This window comes from Schistocerca cancellata, chromosome 8 (assembly GCF_023864275.1).
Source record: "Schistocerca cancellata isolate TAMUIC-IGC-003103 chromosome 8, iqSchCanc2.1, whole genome shotgun sequence".
NCBI classification, from domain to species: Eukaryota; Metazoa; Arthropoda; class Insecta; order Orthoptera; family Acrididae; genus Schistocerca; species Schistocerca cancellata.
In genome coordinates, this window is record NC_064633.1 from 115669091 (window position 1) to 115683368 (window position 14278).

The following is a 14278-nucleotide window of genomic DNA, read 5'->3' on the forward strand; positions in this document are numbered from 1 at the left end:
AGGCGGTAGTTTGAGGTACTCTCACAAACACTCGCCAGTCTATACGCTTATAGGGAAATCAGGCTGCATTCAGAGTAAACACAGTTCGGCTGTAAAACTTTCATCAGTAAACGGTCGAAGTACTCGTAACCAAGTTCGCTAATTTACTGCCTGCGGGAAAGTTCTCAATCTCAAATTATTCTCGGCACTGAGAGCTGGCTGAAACTCGGCGTAAAGCGCTCTGAGGTATTTAGTGGGTTTTGTAACGTTTATCGGAAAGACTGATTAGACTTCGTAGGAGTAGGATTGTTGATTGCAGTCGACAAAAATACTGTCTCTATTGAGGTTGAAATTGAGTGTGGTGGTGAAGTTATCTGGTCGCGCATGACAGGCCTAGATGAAGCCAAATTAATTATTGGGTGTTTTTACCGACCACCCGACTACACTGTGACATCTCTAGAGTCATTCAGAAAACATCTATGCTCAGATAAATACCCAGATCATGCAATACTAGTTGGTTCAGACTTTAACCTACCGAGTGTAGACTGGGATGTGTATGAATTCTATGCATAGGGTACAGACAGACAGTCTTGTGAAGTGCTTTTGAATACGTTGTCCGAAAACTGTGTTGAGCAGCTACTTCGGGAGCCCACAGGTGATGGAAATATCTACGAACAGGCCCGACCTTATCGATGGCGTCAGTATTGAGACGGGTAATAGTGATCATGACGTCATCATAGCGACTATAGTTACGAAAGTTCATACGTCAGGAAGGCTAGGAGAGTGTTTCTGCTAAAAAGAGCAGATAAGCAGTTGTTGGCATCTCAGGCAATGAGCTGCAGTCACTTAGTTCCAGAATGATGGACTTAGAGGAATTATGAGCAAAATTTAAACAGATTGTAAAATCGTAGTCTGGACAAGTATGTACCTAGTAAGTGGATTAAGGACGGAAAGTACCCACAGTGGTTTAGAAATTAAGTTCGGAAAACGCTAAGGAAGCAAAGGCAATTGCACTCTCGGTTCAAATGAGGATTCGATAATGACGACAGGCAAAGATTAGTAGAGATTCATGCGTCTGTGAAAAGATCTATGCGCGAAGCATACAACAGCTACCACCGTCATACCTTGGCTAAAGATCTGGCGGAGGACCCGCAAAACATCTGGTCCTAATTGCTAAGCTGGTCTAAGGCTTCCACCATCCAGTTACTCATTGACCAGTCTGGTTTGGCAATAGAAGATAGCGAAAGGAAGGCTGAAGTTTTAAATTGAACGTTTAAGAAATCGATCACGCAGGAGAATCGTACAAAGGTACCGCCGTTTGACCATTGCACAGAGTCCCTTATGGATGACATAATAATAAACATCCCTGGCGTAGAGAAACAACTGAAAGAATTGAAAATAAATAAGTCGCTAGGTCCGGATGTAATCCCATTTCGGTTTTACAAAATGGTACTCTATGTCACTGGCCCTTTACTTAGTTTGCATTTATCACGAACCTCTCGAGCAACACAAAGTGCCAAGCGACTGTAAAAAACTGCAAGTGACTCCAACATCCTTAACATGGATTTGCTGCAGAATTCTAGAGGATATTCTTAGATCGAATACAATAAATTTCCTAGAAACGGGAAAGCTCATGCCCATGAATCAGCACGGCTTTAGAAAGTATCGCTCGTACGAAACCCAGCTTGCTCTTTTTTCACATTTTATACTGCGAACTGTGGGTGAAGGGCAACAGGCGGATTCCTTATTTCTAGAGTTCCGAAAAGCACTTGACACGGTACCCCACTGTAAACTGATAACGAAGGTACGAGCATACAGAAGAGGCTCCCAGATATTTGACTAGCTCTAAGACTTCTTAAGTAATATAACCGACTATGCTCTCCTCGACGGCGGGTGTTCATAGGAGACAGCAGTAACAGCAGGAGTTCCACGGAGAAGTGTGATATGACCCTTGTTATCTTCTACACTCCTGGAAATGGAAAAAAGAACACATTGACACCGGTGTGTCAGACCCACCATACTTTCTCCGGACACTGCGAGAGGGCTGTACAAGCAATGATCACACGCACGGCACAGCGGACACACCAGGAACCGCGGTGTTGGCCGTCGAATGGCGCTAGCTGCGCAGCATTTGTGCACCGCCGCCGTCAGTGTCAGCCAGTTTGCCGTGGAATACGGAGCTCCATCGCAGTCTTTAACACTGGTAGCATGCCGCGACAGCGTGGACGTGAACCGTATGTGCAGTTGACGGACTTTGAGCGAGGGCGTATAGTGGGCATGCGGGAGGCCGGGTGGACGTACCGCCGAATTGCTCAACACGTGGGGCGTGAGGTCTCCACAGTACATCGATGTTGTCGCCAGTGGTCGGCGGAAGGTGCACGTGCCCGTTGACCTGGGACCGGACCGCAGCGACGCACGGATGCACGCCAAGACCGTAGGATCCTACGCAGTGCCGTAGGGGACCGCACCGCCACTTCCCAGCAAATTAGGGACACTGTTGCTCCTGGGGTATCGGCGAGGACCATTCGCAACCGTCTCCATGAAGCTGGGCTACGGTCCCGCACACCGTTAGGCCGTCTTCCGCTCACGCCCCAACATCGTGCAGCCCGCCTCCAGTGGTGTCGCGACAGGCGTGAATGGAGGGACGAATGGAGACGTGTCGTCTTCAGCGATGAGAGTCGCTTCTGCCTTGGTGCCAGTGATGGTCGTATGCGTGTTTGGCGCCGTGCAGGTGAGCGCCACAATCAGGACTGCATACGACCGAGGCACACAGGGCCAACACCCGGCATCATGGTGTGGGGAGCGATCTCCTACACTGGCCGTACACCACTGATGATCGTCGAGGGGACACTGAATAGTGCACGGTACATCCAAACCGTCATCGAACCCATCGTTCTACCATTCCTAGACCGGCAAGGGAACTTGCTGTTCCAACAGGACAATGCACGTCCGCATGTATCCCGTGCCACCCAACGTACTCTAGAAGGTGTAAGTCAACTACCCTGGCCAGCAAGATCTCCGGATCTGTCCCCCATTGAGCATGTTTGGGACTGGATGAAGCGTCGTCTCATGCGGTCTGCACGTCCAGCACGAACGCTGGTCCAACTGAGGCGCCAGGTGGAAATGGCATGGCAAGCCGTTCCACAGGACTACATCCAGCATCTCTACGATCGTCTCCATGGGAGAATAGCAGCCTGCATTGCTGCGAAAGGTGGATATACACTGTACTAGTGCCGACATTGTGCATGCTCTGTTGCCTGTGTCTATGTGCCTGTGGTTCTGTCAGTGTGATCATGTGATGTATCTGACCCCAGGAATGTGTCAATAAAGTTTCCCCTTCCTGGGACAATGAATTCACGGTGTTCTTATTTCAATTTCCAGGAGTGTATATACGTGAATGATCTGGCGGACGAGGTGGACAGGAATCTGCAGTTGTTCGTTGATGATGCTGTGGTGTACAGGAGGACGTCGCAGATCGGTGGCTGTAGGATGATACAAGATGACCTAGACAATATTTCTAGTTGGTGTGATGAATGACAACTAGCTCTTAATGTAGAAAAGGTAAGTTAGTGCGGATGAGTAGGAAAAAGAAAGCCGTAGTGCTCGGATACAGCGTTAGTAGTGTCCTGCTTGACACAGTCACATCGTTCAGTATTTGGGCGTAGCGTTGTGAAGCAATATGAAATGGAACGAGCACGTGAGGACTGTGGTAGGGAAGCCGGATGATCGACTTCGGTTTGTTGGGAGAATTTTAGGAAAGTGTGGTTCACCTGTGAAGGAGACTGCATATAGGCCGATAGTACGACCTATTCTTGAGTACTGCGCAAGTGTTCGGGATCCGCACCGGGTCGGACTGAAAGAAGACATCGAAGCAATTCAGAGGCGAGCTGCTAAACTTGTTACCGGTAGGTTCGATCAGCCTGCAAGTGTAATGGATATGCTTCGGGAGCTCAAGTAGTAATCCCTGGAGGGAAGAAGACATTTATTTAGAAGAACACTACAGGGAATCTTTATAGAACAAGCATTTGAAACTCACTGCAGAACAATACTGCCGCCAACATACATTTCGAGTAGGAACCACTAAGATAAAGTACGAGATATTAGGGCCCATACTGAGGCTGTTCTATTCAGAATCGACAGCAGACCAACACCGACAACGATAGTTCAGGTATACATGCCGACGTCGCAAGCTGAAGATGAACAGATAGAGAAAGTGTATGCGGATATTGAAAGGGTAATGCAGTATGTAAAGGGGGACGAAAATCTAATAGTCATGGGCGATTGGAATTCAGTTGTAGGGGAAGGAGTAGAAGAAAAGGTTACAGGAGAATATGGGCTTGGGACAAGGAATGAAAGAGGAGAAAGACTAATTGAGTTCTGTAACAAGTTTCAGCTAGTAATAGCGAATACCCTGTTCAAGAATCACAAGAGGAGGAGCTATACTTGGAAAAGGCCGGGAGATACGGGAAGATTTCAATTAGATTACATTGTGGTCAGACAGAGATTCCGAAATCAGATACTGGATTGTAAGGAGTACCCAGGAGCAGATATAGACTCAGATCACAATATAGTAGTGATGAAGAGTAGGCTGAAGTTCAAGACATTAGTCAGGAAGAATCAATACGCAAAGAAGTGGGATACGGAAGTACTAAGGAATGACGAGATACGTTTGAAGTTCTCTAGCGCTATAGATACAGCAATAATGAATAGCGCAGTAGGCAGTACAATTGAAGAGGAATGGACATCTCTAAAAAGGGCATCACAGAAGTTGGGAAGGAAAACATAGGTACAAAGAAGGTAGCTGCGAAGAAACCATGGGTAACAGAAGAAATACTTCAGTTGATTGATGAAAGAAGGAAGTACAAACATGTTCCGGGAAAATCAGGAATACAGAAATACAAGTCGCTGAGGAATGAAATAAATAGGAAGTGCAGGGAAGCTAAGACGAAATGGCTGCAGGAAAAATGTGAAGACATTGAAAAAGATATGATTGTCGGAAGCACAGACTCAGCATACAGGAAAGTCAAAACAACCTTTGGTGACATTAAAGCAACGGTGATAACATTAAGAGTGCAACGGGAATTCCACTGTTAAATGCAGAGGAGAGAGCAGATAGGTGGAAAGAATACATTGAAAGCCTCTATGAGGCCGCAGATTTATCTGATGTGATAGAAGAAGAAACAGGAGTCGATTTAGAAGAGATAGGGGATCCAGTATTAGAATCGTAATTTAAAAGAACTTTGGAGTACTGGCGGTCAAATAAGGCAGAAGCTATAGATAACATTCCATCAGAATTTCTAAAATCATTGGGGGAAGTGGCAACAAAACTACTATTCACGTTGGTGTGTAGAATATATGAGTCTGGCGATATACCATCTGACTTTCGGAAAAGCATCATCCACACAATTCAAAAGACGCCAAGAGCTGACAAGTGCGACAATTATCGCACAATCAGCTTAACAGCTCATACATCGAAGCTGCTTACAAGAATAATATACAGAAGAATGGAAACGAAAATTGAGAATGCGCTAGGTGACGATGAGTTTGGCTTTAGGAAAAGTAAAGGGACGAGAGAGGCAATTCTGACGTTACGGCTAATAATGGAAGCCAGGCTAAAGAAAAAAAAAACGGTTCAAATGGCTCTGAGCACTATGGGACTCAACATCTTAGGTCATAAGTCCCCTAGAACTTAGAACTACTTAAACCTAACTAACCTAAGGACATCACACACACCCATGCCCGAGGCAGGATTCGAACCTGCGACCGTAGCAGTCCCGCGGTTCCGGACTGCAGCGCCAGAACCGCTAGACCACCGCGGCCGGCGGCTAAAGAAAAATCAAGACACTTTCATAGTATTTGTCGACCTGGAAAAAGCGTTCGACAATATAAAATGGTGCAAGCTGTTCGACATTCTGAAAAAAGTAGGGGTAAGCTATAGTGAGAGACGGGTCATATACAATATGTACAACAACCAAGAGGGAATAATAAGAGTGGACGATTAAGAACGAAGTGCTCGTATTAAGAAGGGTGTAAGACAAGGCTGTAGCCTTTCGCCCCTACTCTTCAATCTGTACATCGAGGAAGCAATGATGGAAATAAAAGAAAGGTTCAGGAGTGGAACTAAAATACAAGGTGAAAGGATATCAATGATACGATTCGCTGATGACATTGCTATCCTGAGTGAAAGTGAAGAAGAATTAAATGATCTGATAAACGGAATGAACAGTCTAATGAGTACACAGTATTTTTTGAGAGTAAATCGGAGAAAGACGAAGGTAATGAGAAGTAGTAGAAATGAGAACAGCGAGAAACCTAACATCAGGATTGATGGTCACGAAGTCAATGAAGTTAAGGAATGCTGCTACTTAGGCAGTAAAATAACCAATGACGGACGGAGCAAAGAGGACATCAAAAGCAGACTCGCTATGGCAAAAAAGGCATTTCTGGCCAAGAGAAGTCTACTAATATCAAATACCGGCCTTAATTTGAGGAAGAAATTTCTGAGGGTGTACGTCTGGAGTACAGCATTGTATGGTAGTGAAACATGGACTCTGGGACAACCGGAACAGAAGAGAATCGAAGCATTTGAGATGTGGTGCTATAGACGAATGTTGAAAATTAGGTGGACTGATAAGGTAAGGATTGAGGAGGTTCTACGCAGAATCGGAGAGGAAAGGAATATGTGGAAAACACTGATAAGGAGAAGGGACAGGATGATAGGACACCTGCTAAGACATGAGCGAATGACTTCCATGGTACTAGAGGGAGCTGTAGAGGGCAAAAACTGTAGAGGAAGACAGAGATTGGAATACGTCAAGCAAATAATTGAGGACGTAGGTTGCAAGTGCTACTCTAAGATGAAGAGGCTAGCACAGGAAAGGAATTCGTGGCGGGCCGCATCAAACCAGTCAGTAGACTGATGAAAAAAAAAAAAAAAACTGAGGCATATAGATATTCGTTTTTCCCTCGTTCTGCCTGCGAGTGGAACAGGAAAGGAAAAGACTAGTAGTGAAACAGTGTACCCTCCACCATGGACAAAGCGTTGAAAAATGGTTCAAATGGCTCTGAGCACTATGGAACTTAACATCTGTGGTCATCAGTCCCCTAGAACTTAGAACTACTTAAACCTAACTAACCTAAGGACATCACACACATCCATGCCCGAGGCAGGATTCGAACCTGCGACCGTAGCAGTCGCGCGGTTCCGGACTGGACAATGCGTTGAATTTGGGGAGTGTGTATGTAGATGTTGATTGCTTTCTCTGGTCATTACTCGTGCACGATACTGACCAGATTTCGTTCATGGTCGAAGAAAGATTTTTGGTATTTTTATGGCGTCGAGAAACCACCACAGTTGCTAATCTACGTCTTTCGTTGAGTACTTCAGTCGATGATCGTGTGAATACTTATGTAATATTCCGCTAGCGCGAATGTTGTAATTTTCAGAATAAATATCAGCAAACAGTGACAAGAGAAACACCAGATGTTATCAATGACACACTATGACAGAAAAGTGAAGTAACTGACAGTACTACGTTTTTGACAGGAAGATGAAACATCCATTAAGAGCAGGTGTTGTTTGTTATACTGTAAAATGGTTCAAATGGCTCTGAGCACTATGCGACTTAGCTTCTGAGGTCATCAGTCGCCTAGAACTTAAAACTTATTAAATCTAACTAACCTAAGGACATCACACACATCCATGCCCGAGGCAGGATTCGAACCTGCGACCGTAGCGGACGCTCGGTTCCAGACTATAGCGCCTAGAACCGCACCACTCGGCCGGCTGTTATACTGTACTTATAAGTTTCTTATAAGTTGTAGGAGGCATAAGAGACCTGAAGCAACGCCGTGGTACGTTACGATTACTGTGAGAGATCTCGACGGCTTGGACGACCTCCTCATGCCCTTCCCGGCGAGAGTAGGTCATTTTGGTCAGGTTTCGTATTGGGTATTGCCGATTTAGCGACCGCTACCTGTTGTCTGGTGACCGCGCCCCACAGTGCCCCTGTGGTCATCCATTGACGGTGCGCCATGTTTTATTGTCCTATCCTCGTTTTATTCACTCTCGTGTTGTCCTATGTCTGCCGTCTACCTTACAGAAACTTTTACCTGATGACGCTCGAGCAGCTGCTCGTGTCCTTCGTTTTCTTATACTGACGGACATGTCCAAAAAGATCTAACTCTTTTATTTTGTTTCTTTGTAAGTACTTTCTGATGCTGCCCCCTTGCTTTTTTCTACGCTATTAGTGCACTAACGTTTGTGACTGGGCGCTAATGACCTTAGTAGTTGAGCGCCCTAAACACACAAAAAAAGAAGTTGTGCAGTATAAGCAGAATTCGTTAAGTGTATCACTACATCCGAAAGATGATATCTATTCAAATTTCGCGCAAGTCGCATGAGAGTGGCGCTTGTAGCGCCCCTATGAGGATGCAAATCAGGTTTGCTTTAAAAGCGCGCCGTAGCACTCGTGAGCGTTAGTTACCTTTGAGATTGGACGTGGTGAGTTGACGTTAGTCAATATTGTCTTTAAGGCAACAGAGGCGTCATTATTAACACACCGTTGAGTTTGAACGAGGTCGTGTAATACGGCTACAAGAAGATGAATGTGATTTCTGCGATATTGCAGAAAGACTTGATAGCCGCTGTACATGATTTCTGGCAGCGGTGGTCACGAGAATGTACTGTCGCAAGGAGACCGGACTCCAGATGATTACGTGTCACTACCGACAGGGAAGACCATCGGGAAGACCATCGTGTTCGGTGTATGGCTGTGGCGCATCGTACTGCATCTGCAACAGCAAGTTTAGCAATAGTCAGTATCACAGTGACACAACGAACTGTTACAAATCTGGTACTTGTAACCTCCCCACAGAAATATTGAAAAGAAAAATATTTAAATGTGAATACTCATCGTACTAAGTGTAACCTCCCCACAAAAATTTTGTAAAATTAAATAAATCCGACGCATTCTGATTACACTGTTCGGTTTCATTAGACAAATTTGTCTGTTCGTCACGTGAATTTTGGAAACCGGTTGTGTTAAGTTTGGCAGCGCTCATTACAATAGAGCGCCCCGCGTCATCAATTGTCGCCAAATTAACAGAGGAGACAATTGAGTTCGTTTGTTCATCATTAAGATATAAATCATCATTAGTGGTTGGAACGCACTGATTGTTAGTGAACACAGGATTGTCATCATTACACTGCGTGTCACAAGTACTATCGGTGAAGTTGTTTAAGTCGGTAATTTCATTCATTATACCTCGCGATACACTATCATTAGTCTTTCGCGGCATTTTCACACTAATCACAATTATTCACAAATGAAATAGGCACAATGCAAAAAGCAACAAACAAAAATACAACAGAGAGCAACTAATTGCGAATGATCTGTGGAAGAAAATCACAAAATTAGTAAAAGCGTTGCGCCAAATGTTAATTATATTAAGTAAATGAGATCAGATATCTGACTACTTTTCAGAAGATTCTCAAAGAAATACGATCCTGGACCGGATGTCGCCAAGTGTAACCTCCCCACAGAAACATTGAAAAGAAAAATATTTAAATGTGAATACTCATCGTACTAAGTGTAACCTCCCCACAAAAATTTTGTAAAATGACAATAATTAAAAATGTTAATGGGAATCGTATTAAACGTAACCTCCCAGCAAATTCTTACAAGACAATACAAATGTTAATGTGAATGGAGCCAAGTGTGACTTCCCAGCAAAAAATAAAAACAAAAGTCTATGATAATGAAAACGTGCCAAAAGTTATTTCCCCACAAGATTACAGAATAATAATGACCCAAATGTTGTTGAGCCCCCACAAAACATCGTTAAATTGAAATAAAAGCGACTGTACCTTCGCTACAAAAATATTGAAAAATAATGGCCCAATATAAACCCCACACAAAAATTGAGAAATGAACATTCAATTGTAATGATTTTTTTCTTTTTAATAACGATTGCTTTGAAAACAGAATTATTATTGGAGCATTTCTTGAACAAATTAATTGCAATTACAATACATTATTAGCTGAGCACAATGCTGCTTCATTACCTTTGATAACAATATATCTCGTCCAGAACCGTGACCAGAGATGGAGGGAGAGCACGCCGCCGATCCATGTCGACGCCCGCTCAGTACAACTACTGCCGACAGGCAGCAACTCGCAACTGCTACTACATGCTCTCACGACTCGCTACGTACCACTACTTCCTCGCAACTGTACTCTCGCGCGGTCAAGCGCAGACTAGCAACGATAAACAACTCTCTGGTCAGAGATTCTGTCATGCCTCGCCATCGCTGCTAATACATACGTGTTTCATATTCAACTGAAGCACCGATTCAGACGCCGGGTAGTGTGCATTCCACTGATCCAAGACCAGTCACTTGCGACTTTAGTGGTGCCAAACGACATCTCATTGGAGGGCAGGGCGGAGGTCTGTTGCTTTTTTCTGATAAACACTGGTTCCGCCTCGGTGCCAGTGATGGCCGTGTGTTGATTAGAATCAAGCCAGCTGAGAAACTGCGAGCAACCTCTCTGCGTGTTTGACACACTGGATCTACACCTGGAGTTACAGTCCGAGATGCGATTTCCTAAGACAACAGGTGCACTCTCCTGGTTATCCCACGCACTCTGTTGTGCTGCCGTTCATGAACCCCATTCCAGAAGGCGAACCCCATTGCAGAAGGCGCTTTCCAGCTGGATAACGCTCAGCCTCATACCGCTGTTGTAACCCAACATACTCTACGGAGTGTCGACATGTTGGTTGCCTTCACCTGCTCAATCACCAGAACCGTTTCCAGTGGAGCACATATGGAACATCACCAGACGACAGCACCAGCGTCATCCACAAACAGCATTAACTACCCATGTAGTGACCGACAAAGTGCAACAGGCATGGAACTCCATCCCACAAACTGACATCCATCAACTGCACTACGCAATTCATTCACGTTTGCACGGTTACAACAACCTGGCGTTTACACCTGTTGTTAATGTACCATCGTTTCACATTTGTAGTGGATTCTCTCGCGCCTACAGTAACCTGTGACTTTCCAATGTTAATCAATTTAGCTAGACAAGTGTATTCCCGAAAAATCATTACTATACAATAATTACTTTTTTATGTTGCGATTTCTTGAGTCAGTGTATTATTTGATAGAGTACTTATGAAGTAATGATGGAGTAAAACGTGAGATTTCGTATATACACTACTGTCCATTAAAACTGTTACATCAAGAAGAAATGCAGATGATAAACGGCTATTCATTAGACAAATACACTCCTGGAAATGGAAAAAAGAACACATTGACACCGGAGTGTCAGACCCACCATACTTGCTCCGGACACTGCGAGAGGGCTGTACAAGCAATGATCACACGCACGGCACAGCGGACACACCAGGAACCGCGGTGTTGGCCGTCGAATGGCGCTAGCTGCGCAGCATTTGTGCACCGCCGCCGTCAGTGTCAGCCAGTTTGCCGTGGCATACGGAGCTCCATCGCAGTCTTTAACACTGGTAGCATGCCGCGACAGCGTGGACGTGAACCGTATGTGCAGTTGACGGACTTTGAGCGAGGGCGTATAGTGGGCATGCGGGAGGCCGGGTGGACGTACCGCCGAATTGCTCAACACGTGGGGCGTGAGGTCTCCACAGTACATCGATGTTGTCGCCAGTGGTCGGCGGAAGGTGCACGTGCCCGTCGACCTGGGACCGGACCGCAGCGACGCACGGATGCACGCCAAGACCGTAGGATCCTACGCAGTGCCGTAGGGGACCGCACCGCCACTTCCCAGCAAATTAGGGACACTGTTGCTCCTGGGGTATCGGCGAGGACCATTCGCAACCGTCTCCATGAAGCTGGGCTACGGTCCCGCACACCGTTAGGCCGTCTTCCGCTCACGCCCCAACATCGTGCAGCCCGCCTCCAGTGGTGTCGCGACAGGCGTGAATGGAGGCACGAATGGAGACGTGTCGTCTTCAGCGATGAGAGTCGCTTCTGCCTTGGTGCCAATGATGGTCGTATGCGTGTTTGGCGCCGTGCAGGTGAGCGCCACAATCAGGACTGCATACGACCGAGGCACACAGGGCCAACACCCGGCATCATGGTGTGGGGAGCGATCTCCTACACTGGCCGTACACCACTGGTGATCGTCGAGGGGACACTGAATAGTGCACGGTACATCCAAACCGTCATCGAACCCATCGTTCTACTATTCCTAGACCGGCAAGGGAACTTGCTGTTCCAACAGGACAATGCACGTCCGCATGTATTCCGTGCCACCCAACGTGCTCTAGAAGGTGTAAGTCAACTACCCTGGCCAGCAAGATCTCCGGATCTGTCCCCCATTGAGCATGTTTGGGACTGGATGAAGCGTCGTCTCACGCGGTCTGCACGTCCAGCACAAACGCTGGTCCAACTGAGGCGCCAGGTGGAAATGGCATGGCAAGCCGTTCCACAGGACTACATCCAGCATCTCTACGATCGTCTCCATGGGAGAATAGCAGCCTGCATTGCTGCGAAAGGTGGATATACACTGTACAAGTGCCGACATTGTGCATGCTCTGTTGCCTGTGTCTATGTGCCTGTGGTTCTGTCAGTGTGATCATGTGATGTATCTGACCCCAGGAATGTGTCAATAAAGTTTCCCCTTCCTGGGACAATGACTTCACGGTGTTCTTATTTCAATTTCCAGGAGTGTATATTATCCTAGAACTGACATGTAATTACATTATCACGCAATTTGGCTCCATAGATCCTGAGAAATCATTAGCCAGGACAACCACCTCTGGCCATAATAACGGCCTTGATACGCCTGGGCATTGAGTCAAACAGAGCTTGGATGGCGTGTACATTTACAGCTGGCGTATTGGTGACGAGCCTGTTGCTCGGGCACCATTGACCAGACGTTTTCAATTGGTGAGGGATCTGGAGAATGTGCTGGCCAGGGCAGCAGTCGAACATTTTCTGTATCTAGATAGGCCCGTACATGACCTGCAACATGCGGTCGTGCTTTATCATGCTGAAGTGTGGGTTTCGGAGGGATCGAATGAAGGGTAGAGCCACGGGTCGTAACACATCTGGAATGTAACTTCCACTGTTCAAAGTGCCGTCAATGCGAACAACAGGAGACCGAGAAGTGTAACCAATGGCACCCAATCCATCACGCCGGATCGTACGCCAGTATGGCGATGACGAATACCCGGTTCCAATGTGCGTTCACCGCGATGTAGCCAAACACGGATGCGACCATCATGATGCTGTAAACAGTACCTGGATTCATCCGAAAAACTGACGTTTCGCCATTCGTGCAGCCAGGTACGTCGTTGAGTACACCATCACAGGCGCTCCTGTGTGTGATGCAGCGCCAGCGGTAACCGCAGCCATGGTCTCCGAGCTGCTAGTCCATGCTGCTGCAAACGTCGTCGAACTGTTGGTGCAGATGGTTGTTGTCTTGCAAACGTCCCCATCTGTGATTCAGGGATCGAGACGTGGCTGTACGATCCGTTACTGCCATGCGAATAAGATGCCTGTCATCTCGACTGGCCGGCCGCGGTGGTCTAGCGGTTCTAGGCGCTCAGTCCGGAGCCGCGCGACTGCTACGGTCGCAGGTTCGAATCCTGCCGCGGGCATGGATGTGTGTGATGTCCTTAGGTTAGTTAGGTTTAAGTAATTCTAAGTTCTAGGGGACTGATGACCATACATGTTAAGTCCCATAGTGCTCAGAGCCATTTTTTTAGCCATCTCGACTGCTAGTGATACGAGGCCGTTGGGATCCAGCACGGCGTTACGTATTACCGTCCTAAACTCACCGATTCCATATTGTGCTAAAGTAATTGGATCTCGACGAACGCGAGCAGCAATGTCGCGATACGATAAACCGCAATCGCGATAGGCTACAATCCGACCATTATCAAAGTCGGAAATGTGATGGTACGCATTTCTCCTCCTTACACGAGGCAACACAACAACGTTTCACCAGGCAACGCCGGACAACTGCTGTTTGTGTGTGAGAAATCGGTTGGAACTTTCCCCATGTCAGCACGTTGTAGGTGTCGCCACCGTCACCAACCTCGTGTGAATGCTCTGAAAAGCTAATCATTTGCATATCACAGCATCTTCTTCCCTTCGGTTGAATTTCGCGTCTGTAGTACGTCATCTTAGTGGTGTAGCAATTTTAATGGCCAGTAGTGTATACAGCCACGATTAGAAAAATGTCTTCGGACAGTGGAATGAATGTAGTAAGAACAAACCGTGAAACAGATGACGCACTGCTGTTCTTAC